This window comes from Aphelocoma coerulescens, chromosome 1 (genome assembly GCF_041296385.1).
Source record: "Aphelocoma coerulescens isolate FSJ_1873_10779 chromosome 1, UR_Acoe_1.0, whole genome shotgun sequence".
Lineage (NCBI taxonomy): Eukaryota > Metazoa > Chordata > Aves > Passeriformes > Corvidae > Aphelocoma > Aphelocoma coerulescens.
Genome location: NC_091013.1, coordinates 75,117,335 through 75,130,958, shown reverse-complemented (window position 1 = coordinate 75,130,958; position 13,624 = coordinate 75,117,335). Strand labels below are relative to the sequence as shown.

Sequence of the window (13,624 nt, the reverse complement as noted above, 5' to 3'; positions counted from 1 at the left end):
CACATTAACTTACTGGAAAGCTTATGATGAGGTAATCTTGATGACATCATGAGCTTTCCAAGTCATTGTCCTTCGGGAGGTATGAGATATGCAGACAGCCCTAGGCTGAGGGATCTCCAGGTGAGACAAGTGTGTATTGCTGGCATAAACACATCTGACAAAACTGAGCTCTGATTCATCTTGTCAGGAACAGCAGTTCTGGACTGCAGGCTGTGCACAGTGCACTTCTTCACCAAACAATGCACCAAACCCTGCCATGGCTTCCAAGTGATTTCTGGGCTCAGTTTGAGATATGGCCTTTTACTTAGCCTGGTTCACAACCTATTATAGAGCAAGGTAAAAAAGGCAAGTAGCATTCCCTTTTTTTTTTATCATTCAACCAAGAATGATAAAAAGGGAACCAAGATGATATGGCTAGTAGAAAAAAAAGTGCAGAAACTGAAATTCCCTAACTGAAGTAGGAATTAAAGTTAATTCACTCTAATTGGAAGAAATTAGATTATCCCTGAAATTGCAGGTTTTGCAGGAAATATTTTTAATGAATCTGAGATAAGCACTACATAGTGGGAAAAAGTGTTCTGGGCAACTACAGATCCTTTGTGCATCATCAGTAGTGCACTCATACATCTCAGATTTGCTAAATGTAAGAGTATAAACCAAAAATTAATGGATACCTTAAGAAAAAATTGCCTTAGTGTGCTCTCCTAAAACAGAAACTCACTGTTGTTCAGTCAGCTGGCAGAGAATTTCAATGTTGATGTTGGTGATTTTGTTCTGTTTGCTTGCACCCGAGCATACCACAAGACTGCTCAAATAAAGGTAGAAGAGCAAAACAGATCAATTTTGCCTTGCACCAAGACATACCACAGGACTGTCTGATTTAGGCCAGGGAGCAAAATATTTAGTAATAACTGTTTGTTTGATATAGTAGGACTGCAATATAAAATCTAGAATAAAGGAACCCAATCTGCAACTATTAGAAGGAATCACATAATTCGGAATCTACAGATACATCACAGCCACCTGAACAAATAGACCAGACCTGTGAAGAGAGGAGACAAGAGAAAGTATGACTTTGGACCAGGCTGATCCTGACCTATGGAAAAGTGTAGCAATACCCCCTCTTTTGCCCAGCTGGTGCTGCTGTTTGATGCATCCTTGGATGGGGTTTGCCCTCCTGGCTGCCAGGGCTCACTGCTGACTCCCACTGAGGTGCTGCCCACGAGCACCCCCAGATCCCTCTCTGCAGGGCTGGTCTCCAGCCACTCCTCTCAGGGTCTGTACTTGTGCCTGGCATGACTTCATCCCGGGTGCAGAAAACTGGCATATCAGATACACACCAGCTCATCGCGCTCAAGATCAGAACCAGGCTAGATCTGGGCTACGCATCCAGTGGGTAGCCCTTCTCCCAGGTCTCTGTGCCCCCTATGACATCCCAGTGATCTTGAGAGGTTTGTGGGAGCTTTGAAGAAACAAGGTTCATTTTAGGCCAAAAGACCTGAAATAATGATGGTTACATTGCATAAAAATGGTACTTCTATAGCACAAAGTTGCTGGCACAGACTTAACCTTGTCTCCATGACTGGTGTTAAGGAGAGAGGCAGGTCCATAATTAAGGAGTGGGGAATATTTTGCAGGCTATCTTCTTTCTCCAGAGCAATTCCACAGGGTAACCAGCCAAATTTCCCTGCAAAGGACAGGGAGCTGTGTCAGAAACAGACACAAGAGTGAGACGAGCCCTGATGAGTGCTGTTCGTATACCTGACAAAGGGTATTCAGACCAACAGATAAACACTTCTGAAGTGTTTGTTTCATGGCTATTTTTTCTTTTTCAATTACTGATGTTAATTTAAAAGTTCTTTTTCTCTTTATTTCCTCCAATTTTTTAATAAAAAAATTAGAAAGAGATTTTTGTGATCACTGCGTACTTGTACAAGTACAGAAAGAATTTGACAGACGTGACCAGAAGTGGTTTTTTCCTCTATGTCATTTGTCAGCCAAAAATGGTGACAAATGGTATGGCATTTTCTGTCTATTACTAGTATGCTTTTAAGCAGGGAATCCATCTGTATTAATTTCTATTTTTTAAGTGGGGGGAGCTTGTCTCTAAACTGGGACACACTATGCTGAAAATTTTCGACTAGGAATGCCAAATGTTGCAGAAGCAAGGAGATTAACACAGATCTGGCTTGATACAGCATACCAAGACAGTATGGAGGAAATCTTTTAAAAGCTGAGACTACAAGTCATTTGCAGATGCTACAAAGTGTGAAAAGCACTGAAATGTCACCTGTTTATGTAGCAGATGCCATTCATGACAACTGTTGCTGAAAAATACCCTTAAATTCTGCCAAGATTTGCTGTGCCCATGACTGGACACCTCTTCCTTCTCTTCTATTGCTTCACAACATACCCAATTCTACACATTACTTTCTAGAAGAGCATTTCAATGCCCTTTCTTCCCCCCCCAATAAAAATGCCAAAAACATGGCCTAACACTGAAAAAAAATGACCAAGGGTCTGAACATGGGCTTTTCAACACAAGAAATAGCCATAACATTATTCACAAAGAGCTATATTAAGCATCAGGTGCTGCATAAATAAATAAAACTGCATTCATGAGTGTCTGCAGAGTGTTTTGAACTACTTGATTAAACTTCACCTTATTAGTGAAAATTATGATTAATGAGGAGCTTATAACAACAAGCTCTCTCTGCAAGCACTACAATAAAAAGAAAGAAATGAAAAGCACACTTTAGATTGCAGTTGCCTTGCTAATAATTAATAAATAAAGCCATGCTGAAAGGGTATGTGGAAGATTTTTATATTATAGAGTTTAGGTTGACCAAAAAACCCACGCACTTTGTTCTATTATTTCTTGGGATTTTTTAGAAAACTGTAAGACTTCATTGTTACTTGAATTTTACAACATTATGAGAGAGATGCCAAAGATCAAGATAAAGGGTCAAGCAGGGTGCCCTGGGATAAATACACTTAAGGAAGTCTAAGCAATTTTGTTGCTCCATTATGTTCCATAAATTAAGCTGGTGACTTTTCCATCCAGCTATAACATTAGTCCATTAGCTGAAGAGGAGGCAGAGTCCTTCTCATTTATTATTTATAAGACAGGGCATGCACGACTTGTCTGACATCATCCTTGTCACAGCTAATGAGAAACTGCAATAAATCTGTCTTTGTGGATCTCTCACAGAAGATATGAAAAATCTCAGATCTAACAATCCATTTTTCTGCAGTAGGGAAGAGCTTGCTAACCTCCACAACTAAATAGATTATTGTATATGATTGTGATCCACTACTGCTGTTTGAGGGATGTTCCTGTGTCCATATGCATACATTGTATAAACATCAAACAATTAGCATGAGTCAAAGAGAGGTTTTTACCATCGACAGGAGTAACCAAAGCAAACCAGAAAGCAATTTAAGCAATTTAAGTTCTTCAGCTCTTAAATCTACTTTACTATGGTGGATAGACAGTGCTAGGCTGAGATCCTGAATGGCACAGAGTGGGGTAACACAAGCCAGTGCCAAGATCCAGGGAAGTATTTCACTCCAATATGAACATGAAGGTAGGGAGCTGAAAGATATTGGCACTTGGAATGTGGCTTTACATCACTCTATAGTGCAAAAATCATCCTCCAGTGCACATCTTGCTCTCTCTCTCTTACCCGTGGACTGCCCTAGACAGAGAGCCTGGCTCAGAACACGCAGGCAGGAGTTTGGCTGCACCTCTAAGCACAGAGAGCTAAGGACCAGAGTAGTTTTTAGTTCCCTACCTCTTATTTAGCAGTACATCTGTGGCCTGGAGAGTAGCAGAAATGCAAGGTGCTGCCGGAGGATTGGGACAGGCTGGGGACATTGTTGTTATAAAAAACCTCACAGGAGTTGATCAGAAGTGGTGAGTCGTGTAGGAATTGTCCTGGTATGGAGACAAAGAACAATATGGAGGGAGAAATTTGAGAAGGAAGGGGAAGGTTTACAGGGGGCATTTTATGGGGAAAATGCAGGTAGCATAAGCAAGGATCGAGGTCGCAGTCCTGCAATTCCCCTTCTCTCCAACAGGTCTCCAGACATCCAACATTAGCAATTTCTTTCATAGTGTGAATGATTTTATGGGACAGGATTTGGCAACAGCTGGTGCTTTCTTATATATCAGACCACTCTGAAGCTACTATCACATTCCCCAGGATCTCAGCTCACATTGGTTAAAATCTGACAATAATGCTGCTGTTAATTCTGCAGAGCTCCACATTTCACCATATATAACTAACAAAGATGTAGGCAAATTAGCCTGTCCTAAAATGAAAATAGGTACAGGCTGTTCCTTTTGCTTCACTGAAGCTTTAACTAAAACTCTGTTGTGGTTTATCCCAGACAGCAACAAAGTACCTTACAGATGCTTTACTCACCCATCTTACCCCATGAGGGGATGAGGAGGAGAATCAGAAAAAAGGTGAAACCCATTAGTTGAGATGAGAATAGGTTAAAAACTGTAATTAAACAACAATAATAATAACAATTTTCATTGTTATTATAGGAATACAACAAAAAGAGAGACAGAAACAAAACCCAAGCGAAACAAGTGATGCACAACAGTTGCTGACCAATGCTCAGCCCATCCCTGGGCAGCAATCAGACTCTCCCTCAAGCTCATATACTGGGCATGACATATCCCATTCCCTGGGTATGGAATATCCCTTTGGCTAGTTTGGCACAGCTGTGCTTGCCATCCTGCCTCCCATCTTCCTGTGCATCTCCTTGTTGGCAGAGCATGGGAAACTGAAAAGTCCTTGATTTAGAGAAGGCACTACTTAGCAACAACTACAACATCAGTGTGTTATCAACATCATTCTCATACTAAATCCAAAACACAGCACTGTGCCAGCTACCAGGAAGAAAATTAACTCTATCCTAGACAAAACAGCAATTTAAATACTAACATTGTTACTTCCTTCCTCATGGGAGACCAGAGTGCTAAAGCTCTGACCTTTTCTATTTTCCACCAGCTGTCGTATCTCAAATAAGTGGTGATTGGTATATGCAGCCAGCTGTATCATTCTCCTGTAAGAAAAAAAGAAACCAAACCTTACCACTGAGAGGAGCCTGAGGCACATTCATGCCCTCCTGTGAGGTTGCCAGAGGAGATCAAATCACCTGCCCCATCCTCTCATGAGTGTACTCATCACCTATCAGAAATAATGCCTTATTTTGGTTTCACCTGGGTGGAGAAAGTTTCTACAGGTAATTTTAGGGAAGACAATTAAGCCTTATTTATTTCTAGTCTGACCTTCATGACTGCACATTTTTTTGCACATAAACACATGTAGGTGTACTCACACAGGCAATGTGAAACCTTCCTTTCTCACATAGGTCTGGTTTACCTCCATCACAACCAACAACACACTTGCTAAAAATTCCAAACCATGACCATCTTCTGCTGAGCTGATCAAAAAGAAGATGAAAAAAACTAATGAACTAGATCACCCCATTAAATAGTTAGCTCAAGACTGCTAAAATGAAAATATATCCATTAAATACACACTTGGAAGAAAAATGTCAACCTACTGTACCGAATTAATGTGCGAGTTGTTATATTTCTTAGCTGAGGCAGAAATAACTGCTGAATAATTGTGTGTATAACAAAAAATATTGCTGTATGAATTAACACTTATTTCAAAAAAGTCTAAACCTTCCAAAGGATCAAATATTTCAAAATCTGACATGCATGTTTTCAATTCTGTATGTTGCTCCAAGGTTTCATACAAACTGAGCAACTAGACACTGTTTAAAATCTTCAAGAAAATGCTCTTTTGCATTATAAAAGCCTACACCTTTGTATATTTTAACATAAAAACACATCTATTGTTTTAGAAACTCTGCTTTTGAGAATAGGGTCCAAGGAGCCCTCAAAATTGGGAAGTATAACGACCATGGGCTAGTTTTAGATATGTGATATATCAGTTTTTTCTGGAACTGCTGCTGTGTTTCCATTAACTTTACAGGGAACATCAGGAAAATATGGTCCAAACTTGAGCACCTTAGGTCCTCTGTTTTATACTTTATAAATCTGTGCCTGTTACCTTGGAGGTCATAAAAAATCGCATCTAAGAAACAGGAAAACAATCAAGAAAGAAGAACAGAGAAACAAAAGGGTTTTGAGTTGGCCCCAAAAATGGCAAATTCACCCCAGTGTAATTCTGCTGAAAACAATGGAAGTACACAGGAACTGAACTTTTCCCACTGTCTTTACACAACAGTAAGCAGCTGGAAAAACTATTTTATCCAATAGTCCTTCACATTTTTAGTAGGTGAACAGAAATTTGTTGTGTGAGACTGAGGGGTTTTTTTATTATTTTTGTATTCTTGCAAACGATTACTTTCTTAATCTTTGGAAATCCTGTTTCCAACCAGGGATTCTGCTTGGTGTTGAGACGGTGACAATCCTGACACAGAAGAGGAAGGGACAAGAATGAACACTGACACTACCAAGCTTCAGCATTCACAATCACTGGTAGAGCACTCCCTAGGTAACAATAATTTGCTTTAAGCTCATTAAGGGATAAATTTGGCTTCTTATAATTCAGTTTCTAGCAGCAAGCAATAAAAAGTTGTTTTGCAAATAGACAGCTGATGGAGCTCTAATACCTCTGGGAATACAAGGAGAGGGCAATTTCAAAAGCAAACTTCCCTGTGGGTTCCTCAGTGTGAGGGAGGCTCTGCCTTACGTCCCCACCAAGGTGATCAATGAGATGGGGCAGAAGTGTATTACCTGCAGCCCTCAGCATCAGGAGCTGCAGTTCTGCCAGGTCCCAAAAGAGATGCACAAAAGAAGGCTCCTCCTTGCAACAGCTACTCACCCTCCTTAACAGGCCCACACAGGCTGCTCATCACAATTACCCTGCTGTCACCTCCCCTGACACCGGAGTGAGGTCTGCCGGAGGTTTCTGCAGGAGCTGCGTAAGTACCAAGGTGCAGCTGCAGAGGACATCAAATAGATGATACTCTCTGGCTTAGAGCAAATCACCATGGCTTTATGCAGTACTTAGACAGAAGAAAGCAAAATTAATATTCTCATAAAGTAACAAGCAAATACCCATTACTTTGTTTTTTTCCCTCTACTGAGATGCGTAGTTTTGGCTACAATAAATTTTTTTTTCTGATTACCAAAAAAAAATTTCTGAGAAATTCAGTGAAGTAAACTTGCCCTAGCTCTTTTTTTTCACCTGTTTTTAAAGAGGTACTAGATCATTAGGGCATATGCGGAATAAAAAGCAGCAAATCATTTGCCAAAGAGAAAGACATCGGATTTCTCTAAGAACAAATATTTTAAAATATATACATCTACTTCAGCTGCCAAAGACCAAAGATAGGAAAGTATACATTCCTTTGAGTAATAAATCATACTTGGCACTCTCTTTGGGAGAGCTATGTTAAGAACTAGTCTCCCAATAGTAACACACAAAGCTATTGGAATTTCATAAGCTTTATACAACTGCATACAAGAGAAAAAAATAAAATAAAGCAGTTGGCATGAAGTAAGTTTGTTTAAAAAATAATTCTAAGATTTTTTTTTAATTACGTCAGCCATTGGAGTGTGAAAAAATGTATTGTGTATCCCTGTGCTTGAAGGCAGAGCTGAAATTCAGCGAGAGGCCTTTGCACAGGGAGGGTGGTGCTGCAGCAATCTGATAGCACATCTATAGAGCAGAGCCCAGATAAGCCATCGGGAAAGGAGAATAAGCTCATATGGAATTCCTTCTCTTCACCCACCCTACCCACACACTGCAGCGTGTGAGTCACTCAAAAATCCTGTCTAGACACAGACAACACAGTTATTTGTTTAAATACACTATGAAACATGTTGCAGTTAATGCTTTCTCCACCCGTAAGTGCTAAAAGCAGCAGGATACCCATGAAACATCTCCCACAAACAACTGCAGTGACCACGGGATCTGCTCCTGAGCTCGTACTTACATTACAGCATCGGCCGGAACAGAGCTCCGCATTTAACTACTTCTTCGTAAACTGCTTCCACATGCATGTCTGCTCATTGTGCTATTCCTTCCATTGATTGCTTGTGTTCGACAGCATCTGGGCTGCAAAATGATCCTTTGCCCCCTCTTTTGCGAAATCAGCAGGCTGCGGAGAGATGCGTGACCACTGGTGCAGCCGATGTATCCAAACAGCCCAATGCAGCAGAGGCTTTAGCTCCCCCTTCCCAGCCTGGGTTTTTTCTTTCTTTGTCTGTGTGGGGTTTTTTTTAAAGAGATATGGTCCTGACAAACCTCAGGTTTCGGGAGCACAATGTAAGCTCCAGGCGCAGGGGCAGTCAAACAGATGTGGAAGGATACCAAGACAGAAGGCAAAAATAGCACAATTTTAAGAGATATTGCTCAAGGCATAACATGTATTTGAACTGCTTCCTGCAACAGATCCAATTTTGTGATTGATTCTGTTTAATTCAAATTTTTCTTGACATTTTGCTGCATTATTTCTTCACTTCTTGCATTTTTTTTCAGCTTACACAACTAATAGGTTTTCTGCTTATTTATTTCACTCTTCAACTCTACTGTGTCAAAGAATGTTCACATTTTAAATGTTCACAATTTGAAGACCTCCTCTGTTAAAACTTTTGTCTGTATAGCAGTTTTAGCAAATATCTTTACTGTTTTGCCTCTGTTTTGCCCATGACATGTTATACTCACACTCTTTAGGACTTCCTTAAATTAATTTTGTCAGTCCTGATTACATCAAGACACAGAAGTCTGTGGGCTGCCAGTAGCATCCTGAGTTTGGTTTCTCTTTTCCAAGCTGGCACAGGTAGCTGTTAGCACTTCCACATTTTAAAACTCATCTCCTCTTTAACTTCACATTCATATTCCTATTCATGTGATCAACTGCATAAAGCAGACCTCAGCATTTAAGGCGTTTCTAAGATTTTTCATTCTCTCCCCTTAGTCACTCATGTTAACCTGTCAGGTTGTTCTCCAGGAAAACCAAGAAACCTTTCCTTTGAGACCCCTTCTAATCTCGCCAGTTGTGTTTCTTTGAATTCCACGTGCAAGTGTAGAGTGCTGCCCCTCCCCTTGATCCAGCAGCCTACCGACAGAAACACATCATTCCAACCCGTCAGTCTTCATTTTAAATGCTGTACTAACACAGCAGTTCACAAGAGCTTCAGGACTGGCTGAAAGGATGAGATTAGGGATTTCTAGGGAGTCTGGATCTCTCTTTTCCCTCTGCAGTCCTGAGCTGCACAGGTGATGCACTAGAAATAGCTTCTCGACAGGGTAATGTCAGCAGAGGCAGAGAAAACAAAGTGCTAATGCAGCTTTGTGCAGACAGAGGACTCCTCCTTAGAAAACTCCTGGACTTTACTGCAGCTCTGCCGCTTTTGGTTAGAAAAACCTGTTTGGCTGTCAAGGAGCTGAGGCTGACTACTCTCATGTTGAAGGTTAAAGTAACACTGCAAACACTGAGAGGCTATTGCTCCATTGTATAAAAGGAAATATTATTCTTCCAAGGAAAAGAAGTCTGTTTCATATTAAAGTACATGTGATAGTAAGTGAAGTTACTTGTATTATCAGAAGCAATTTACCAGAGGAGGTCAACATCCTTATATTTGGAGTCCTGAAAAGCCAAGAGGAATTGGGCATAAGTAAGTAACAACACTGTCCTTACAATATTGCTTTTTGTTGCATAGAGATCAAGGAAATCACAGTTTTCTGGTCATCACATCTCAGCTTAAGCCATAGAAACATTAAGAAATCCTCTCTGAGTTCAAGTAAACAAAAGGACATTGTAACCAGGCAGAGCAGACTGTTTAGCCAGGAAAACACGCAGTGCCAGTCTCCAAAACATTGCCCCTCTGGATAAGCTCCTGCAGCACAATGATCTCACACAGCTGTCATGTTGCTCCTAAGTTTCACTGCCGAAAGGATTGACCCCAATGCAGTGGCATGCTGAGAACGACCTTCCTGACCAGGGCATGCGTGTCAGCTGCAACTGCCCGTGGCCATGCTGGCCACATAGGCCAGTAGAATGGCATCTGCCCTGTTTATCAATGTCACGTTCTGAAACCAGAAAAAAATCCATATAAGGGGTGGGAATGAAGCCACAGATGACACAGGCATCACAAGGATAGGAAGCAACGGGGGACAGGACATTGAAATGAGAATGCTTTAAAAGCACTCTCACAAAGTGCTCAAATCCTTTTTAAGCAGCAGGCATAAAGAGTCCTCCTTTGAAATTCCATTCCTACAGTGAAAATAGATTCTGAACAACTAGCATTATTAGCAATCTTCTTATAGAAGAGTGTCAGCTGAGAGCAGCCCTGTGTCTGGAAACTGAGCCTGAAAAAGCAGCTGGGCTTCCCATGTGGGAAGCAGGTGAAGGGCAAATTTCCCCTCCAGGGACATTTTAAAACAAAGGCAAAAAAAAGTATTTGATTGATGTGTTCACCATCCCAGCTGTGAAAATCAAGTAAAATTAGAAGGCTCATTGCTGCTGCTGCTGAGTTTGGTATGACTTTTTTTAAGGCTGACATGGGTGAAGTACAGCCAGCTACTCAAATGGGTGCCCTGCAAATCTGATACCTTATGAAGTTCACCTGCTTCCTCTTTCAGTCAGAACCATTCTTTTTATTTCTCCTCCTTTTAAATTTCACTTCCCTCCTCCTCAAACCGGACACCTTCTCTCACCCTCGGCGTTAGCAGCCTCTCTATATTGTCCATGGAGGGAGAGGCACAAAGTCACATCCCCTGATATCTCTTGGACATTCACTGTGGCTGTGGCAGAAAGGGGAAAGCTGGGTTCCCGCTGGGCAGCACTGGGCTGGAGGCAGCTAAAAACATGTCACTCACCCTGCCATGTACAGGGCCACTGTCACACTCCAGGATAAGCAAATGGTTTTATCTTCCAGATGCAGCCCACAGCCATCCCCACAATGAGGGGAGATTAAATCTTCCTCAAGTGGCAGTGTATTGAAACTAGGTAACAGACCCAGCTCAAAGTTACAAGGACTATTTTAGCTCTGTGGAAAATCTCAGAAGAGCTGATCCAACCACTATGAGAAATACAAAAAAAATGCAAAATCTTAATCAAAACTAATTTTCATATTGTGCTCTATTTCCTCCACAATTTTATTGGATTTTCCCAGGCATTGCAAGATCACATTCCTCAGCTGTAGGAAGAAGACTGGCAGTTTTCTATTTAATTCTTCTTCCCAGCCCCAGCATAGCCAGCCTCCAATTAAAGGGGATAAAAATGAAATTCAGCCATAAAACATTCCTACAAAATCCGTCTGTAAGTTACCTGCACTACGTAACAGCAAAGATTAAGTGGGGTCTTTGAAGTTGGGGAATGTATAACAGATTACTAATCAGTGGCATTTGAAGATAAAATGAATTGTTGACAACCTGAAATAATTTTTTTAAATATCAACAATAGTGTCAGGGTTTTCATCCTCTGAGGTTAAATATATGGAACTGCATTATCTGGATCTTGTAGTAAGATCAGTGTAATATTTGGAACAGCAAACTCTTCAGCACAACCTGCTTCAGCTGTCTCAGACTCACATGTGATTTAAAGATGCTGCAAGGCAAAAGTTTAAAAAAAAGACAAAATATGAGGAAGAGGTGACCTAACTGAAAAGTCTCCAGTATTGTGAGTGCCAAGATCCCTGATTTGCCTCTGTTTTAAGTTAAAATTGTGATTTCTGCATTTTGTAATTGATCATATCTGCGGTAGACCTCTTGTTAACCTAGATAAAAAGACAAAAATGTTATAAATTAACATTTCTAGGCTGTGATCCAGGATGATTAAAATACCATCTTGCCCAGGCTATTAGTGCCATAAAAATTTTAATGCCAGCAAGGCCAGGCAATTAGCATTTATGTGATTAAAATACCAGCCTGGTCTTCTAGAGCCAGAGTCTTTAGTACATTGCCAGTCCTGGCTATTAGTATTAGCACCACCAATGGTGTGGAATTTTATAGTCCTTTGAGAATTAATTTAGGCTCATATTAGCTTGACATGATGCTTTTTCTTTAACTATACTTCACCTCATTGAAATATATATATGTGCATATTTCAAATATTTAGGTAATCATAAGAAAAAAATATTTTTGTGCATCTGTGCCACTGTGATAATGGAAGATTTAACATATTGTCTGTGTAGGAGGAGTCATGAAAAGGCTGGATTATCAAGTAGGAATTCCAAGCAGGGAAATTAAAACAATGATGAAATTTGTTCACCCTCTGACTAAAACTTAAATGCCAGCTCAGTCAGTCTGTGGCATGCAGCCAGAGCCATGCAGCCTGACTGACCCCATTTGCCCAGGGCAGTGGATGCATTAACCACTGCAGTGCAGTGCAGCCCTCTCTGCAGCCCGAGGTGGGTGCAGAACAGCTGATGGGAAGAGTTGTCTTTGACACCAAGAGTTCAAATTCAGGGGGTGGGCTTTTTCTGTGATAAATACTGTCAACACCAATGAGGGGCAAAATTTGACATTAAGGACAAAAATGTCATGGAAGACACCTTGGCTTAGGCTATCCAGGACAAGTGGGGCCATGAAGAACCACCTTTGTAGAAGCAGATACCTAGAGAAGGCTGAAGCGCTGTCAGCTAGGCTGTAGCACCCTGGCCATCAGTGTTCAACTCAGAATTGCACCTACACTGCCTCTTAGGACCTGTGTAGCATTTGTATATATGTATATCTCTATATCTATATGCACACTCTGTACTCTCTCTATAATCATATACATATATTGGCCACTTACTGAACTTTGAATTTTCTATTTTTTAATCAGCTCTCCAGATGTCCATGAAGTCTTATTCTGTGACCACTTTGAATTCCTTAAAAACCTTTGGCAATGAACTCAAATTTCTTTGGAACTCCAGGTACACAGGATTTCCTGTATCCCTTTTTGCTGTTCCTCTCAGTTCAAGTAGGTTTGTGAAGTGTGATTTGCACTCACAAAATTCATGTTGACTTTCTTACAGCGTCATTGTTATCCTTGTGTTCTCTAATTTTATTCTTTATTATAAATCTTGTGGAAGTGTCCTATAGAGAAAATGAACATACCAGTCTGTAGTTCCTCACATCCCGGTTGGAACCCTTTTTGAAAAATGGTCTCATCAGTTGCTTTCCAGCACTGTGAGAAGCAAAGGGTTTTGAAGCAAAAGTTACAATGGACAGTCATCCAGGTATTTCCTTTAAGAGTTGTTAAATGAACTGATTTTTTAAAATGTCTAGGTCCTGGTTATTTGTTATTCCTCATTTTCTCTACTGTACTGCGTATATTTCACTCCAAGGCAGCAACTCTGTGTAGTTTCCGTCTGGAAGGATGCCAATGTGGAGATTTTCCTGTGCTCTATTGTGGTGAAAAAAAGATGCAAAATGCTGAATCAGCTTTTCCTGTGTTGGGCTTATTTGCTTTGTTTACCATGGAAGAGTTTGAAAACCTTGGTAGAATTAGTTTTGCGCTTTTGCAGGTTGTTCATCAGTAATCAGCTCAGAGCTGTGTCACTTCCAGTCTTGGTTTATTTATTAATTCATCTCTCCCACATGAGATGCTTCACCTAAGCACTGGTAGCAAATACCTT

General features: G+C 40.7%; 1 protein-coding gene across 1 annotated transcript in view; it reads right to left on the bottom strand.

Moving 5' to 3' along the window:
* SACS (sacsin molecular chaperone) overlaps positions 1-6,893 on the bottom strand; it is a 56,823-nt gene extending 49,930 nt beyond the window's left edge. The window contains exons 1-4 of the mRNA XM_069013531.1: positions 6,876-6,893; positions 4,959-5,079; positions 3,795-3,937; positions 1,570-1,687 (exon numbers count right to left, since the gene is read on the bottom strand). The gene's annotated coding sequence lies outside the window, so the exon portion shown is untranslated. The remainder of the gene's footprint in view (positions 1-1,569; positions 1,688-3,794; positions 3,938-4,958; positions 5,080-6,875) is intronic.
* Between the last annotated feature and the right edge of the window lie 6,731 nt (positions 6,894-13,624).